Here is a 4601-nt window from a genome sequence, read left to right as displayed (position 1 = left end):
TTAGCAAGTTCATATCCCCCAGCAAAGGTCGATTCCTACGACATTTCCTCAGGAAGTGCTTCCCCCGCAGACTCTCCTCACAGAGCCTCGCCAAACAAAGTTTCCATAGTTGATACTTCCCCAGCAAGGTCAACTTTCCAGAGAGAAGCCGATTTATTTTCGGTAGCTCCCCGGTCCCGGCAGACGGATCATTCTCCACAGAGCATTCAAGGATTGATACAGCAATCCGTTCCCTACCGGAGCTTGCTTCCCTAAGCAGATTTCTTTTTCGCACCATGCATAACATTTGCATTTGCATTTGCATGCATATCAAGCATACACATAAGCTAATAAACAGGTTCTTCAAAGCAGACTAAAGAATTACTTTACAACCAAAGTCATGAGATTCAGCCAGAGGATCAAGTGTGTGTGATCCAGCATGAGGGTCAATTCGAAGATTCAGCCTGAGAATCGTTTTCCAATGAGCCAGCCTGAGGTTCAATTTGAAGATTCAACCAGAGAATCGCCTACAAGCGTTATTTCCTCAGCAAACCAGCTAGAGGAATAGATTGACAGTTCAACAGAAAATCAATCTACAAGAGGATCCAGCCCGCGGATCGCAATTTAACAACAAAAGTCTAATTGAAGAGTCGTCACAGCATGTTCTAGCCTGAAGAATATGTAAGAAGCCCAAAAGTGGAGTATTCTCGGAGCTGCATATCTAACATGAAGGTTGGGTGTAGATTTTGAAAGAGGGTCAACCAGCGCATGCCTCAGATGCGAGATCCTGACGACGGGAATTTATCATCAAAACGAAGTAGATCTAGCCAGAAGATCGAAGTCAGGTCTAGCCCGAAGACCGGAAATAGATTCAGCCAGAGAATCAAAGAGAATAGATCTAGCCAGAAGATCGAAGAAGGTCTAGCCCGAAGACCGAAAATAGATTCAGCTAGAGAATCAAAGAAGATAGATTCAGCCAGAGAATCAAAACAAAGAAGATCTAGCTAGAAGATCGAAGTAGATCTAGCCAGAAGATCGAAATAGATTCAGCCAGAGAATCAAAGAGAATAGATTCAGCCAGAGAATCGAAGAAATCAGATCTAGCCAGAAGATCGAATCATATCCAGCCCGAGGATCAAAATCAGATCTAGCCAGAAGATCGAAGTAGATCTAGCCAGAAGATCAAAATCGTATCCAGCCCGAGGATCAAAATCGTATCCAGCCCGAGGAATAAAATTAATATCCAACCAGAGGACTAAATTGAGTATAGATTCAGCCAAAGGATCGAAACTCCAAGTTAAGTCAGAAGACTGATTCAGATTCAGCCAAAGGATCGGAAGAGAAATAAACAGCGCAATGTATTTCAGAATTTTTGTGGTGTTCTCAGAGCGCAAATTTTCGGTCTGTCTTTGGTATTCAATCACAGCTCACCCTGTTTGCCTGATAAGCTGTTCGCTTTCATCCTGCTCGGGTTAGCTGATGACTGAATAGGGGCAGCTGTAACACCCCAAAATTTTCCCTCCTCATTCATGCATTCATTTTTAGGTCATTTAACATTTCACATTGCATTTCATCATTATCAATCAGAATTAGATACATTGCATTTCATCATGTCAATCGGGATTAGCTCCAAGAAGCTTAAACATCAGTCAACACAAGGGAAAGACTTGAGTTACTTCCAACAGGTTCAAATGGGGTCTATTCGTCAGTCAAAACGTTAATCTTGAAGGAGCAAAAGTTTGTTCATGAGCTGTCATGTTCGCTAGGCAAGCAGAATGGGTCGCCTAGCGAGTCCCAAGAAAAGCCACCAGAATCACCTACGCTCAGAGGAATTTCTTGAACTGTCATGCTCGCTAGGTGAAGCCCACGTGTTTAAAAAAAACGAAAATAAATAAATAAATAAATAAATAAATAAAATATAACAGAAAATTTTGGACTTGGGCCTCTCTCATTTGAGCCCACAGGTCCACAAAAATCAGGTTATAAATTCAGAGTTTCAGTGAAACAAAAGGCCATTCTATTCCTATTACCCTGGCAGGGAAAAAGATAGTGAGAGAAGAGCTAACAGAGTTCAGAGCAACCTCCAGAGACTAAAAGGAAGGAGAAAAGCTAACATGATTCAGAGCAGCCTCCGGACACTGAAGGGAACTCATTTGCAAAGAACGTATTCTACCTCATATAAACCCTCAGATTGCTTTGCAAACCCAACCGGGCAATTCAATTTCATTCGATCTCTCCAGTCAGGTTTGCCTTATTCCCATTACTTTATGCTTTTAATTTGAATGCTCTGAATGTATGAGGTATTATGGGTGAATTTGTTACCCTTTTGATGCATGTGTTTGACAAGAGGTTTAGGCCTCCTACCCTTGGTTGCTTTTTGTGAGCTTTTTGTGAATTTTAATGGCATGATTCATGTGGTTACATTTTGATTTAGGGGCAACTCTTGATTACCCTATCTTGTTTCTCTAACCTGTTTCTTGAGTTTTGTTTTGTGAGGGCTCACATGACTCTTGCAGAGATGGCTTTCCTGGTGTTCCACTTTATTTGTGGGATACCACCTGGAGGTTTATTCCGATTACCTGTACTGACTCACTTTCTTTGATGGTGCTAGCTTGAGAGATCTCTGGGTTTCTTACCTCTTTATTTGTTGTTGCTTCGGATCTTTATCCGTGTGGTAGATCTCTTAACCCCCTTTATCTTTCCCGCATTTTAGTACTTTTTGCCTAAAGACCTCCATGAAGAGGCAATTGAGGGATAAAAGGGATCAATAGTCAATCCCCCGTTATTCAGTGCGTCGTTCTTTAAGATCACACTACGTGTCGATGCTTTAGAACAAAAATCCCAAGATCTTTTGTCCGGTCGGTCAGTGGAGAGGGTTCCACCTTTCTGAACCTCCACGCCTTGTCATGAGCTCACCCCGTCCAGGGTTAAGAGCTATGAGGTCTTATCCTCATTACCCTTTTTGCATGAGCGTTCCTAAAACGCAAACAACTCATTGATTTTTCTTCTCCTAAGAACACGTTTACTCCTTCTACTACAGGCGAGTAAGTCTCCAAAGGTCGAGCATCCGGTAGATTGCGTAGTAACGTCGTTCACCCCAAAAACACTCCCCCTAACCCATAGGTAGCCGAGCTACGAAGACTCTGATTCTCATATTCAGATGGGATACGTATGCAGTGGATGCGACATCCGTGCGAGTCATTTCCTTTTAACCCCTTTTTAGTAAATAGTACATTAGATAAACCCACACCCCTTAGACAAGAACTACAAGAGTGGATCCCGTAGAGTACTACGGATGCGTAGGGGTGCTAATACCTTCCCTTCGCATAATCGACTCTCGAACCCAAGATTTGGTTGCGAGACCTTGTCTTTTCCTTTTCTTTTTCCAGGTTTACTTCGAGCGTTTCCTTTCCCTCCTTTGGGATAAATAACGCACGGTGGCGACTCTTCTGTCTTTTCTTTTTCGCCGATTGTTTTTTTTTGCAGGTAGGTTGCGACACGCAGGCATCAACCTTCACGACAATGATCCTTTGGTCATGATCGTTCAACATGGCAACTGGGATATCAAACGCGTTCTGACAGGATTATTAGGAGAACAGGTACAAATAATGAGCTATGTGACCCTAAAAACCACTTGCGGCGAGGGAGTTGATGCCAAAACCCTCGATGTTAACTATCTCATTGTAGACACCATGCTACCTTACAAATAATCCCGAGGCTCTCGGTTATCAACTCCCTAGGGGCGGTCTTATCCACCCGATATTTAACCCTGAAATATCCGCTCCTAGATGGAAAAGTGGGCACCATATGGAGAGATCAACAAGTTACTTGTGAATGATATCTGAGCATTCTGGAGACATCCAGATAAGAGCTCACATTGGTTGATGCCTAACCTCTCCCAGATAGGTTTGCACGTTTACCTAGTCACAAAGATATGCACTTTCTTGTCTACAAGGGAGTAGCGAGAGCTAGTCGACCGACTCTAAAGAAACTCCAACCCGTTCGCCTGGGCCCCCTCATACTTGTTAGGTATAGAGACCAAAGTCGTAAGATATTTCCTGGCCATCCATCCATCATCTAAGCCAGTGGTGCAAAGGAAACAAAAGGTAGGCGAGGAAAATAGGTTCGTCATTGATGTAGACGCGAAAAAGTTATCTAACGCCGGATTCATCACGGAAACAAAGTATCCCACCTGACTGGACATCATAGTTCTAGTACGGAAGTAAAAAAATAACAAATGGAATATGTGCATGGAATTCACGGATCTGAACGCTTCCTGCCATAATGATCCATATCTGCTTCTAGACACGCACCGTCTAATCGATAAGTCGTCAGGCTGCCATATGTTAATTTTCATAGAGGCCTACTCGAAATATAATCATATCCGAATGAATCCCCTGGATGCTCCTAAAACCACCTTCATGTCGAACCACGACAACTACTACTTCAACGTCATGCTCTTTGGCCTTAAAAACTCTGACGCCACTTACCAACGACTCATGGATGCATTTTTAGTCCATCAAATTAGTAAAAATCTAGAGGTATATTTCGACAACATGATCTTCAAAACAATGGAAAGGCATAGTCACGTCGTTGATTTACATGACATCTTGCAATTAATA

The sequence above is a fragment of the Lathyrus oleraceus genome, chromosome 6, assembly GCF_024323335.1.
Source record: "Lathyrus oleraceus cultivar Zhongwan6 chromosome 6, CAAS_Psat_ZW6_1.0, whole genome shotgun sequence".
Lineage (NCBI taxonomy): Eukaryota > Viridiplantae > Streptophyta > Magnoliopsida > Fabales > Fabaceae > Lathyrus > Lathyrus oleraceus.
Note: the sequence above shows the minus strand (reverse complement) of the source record.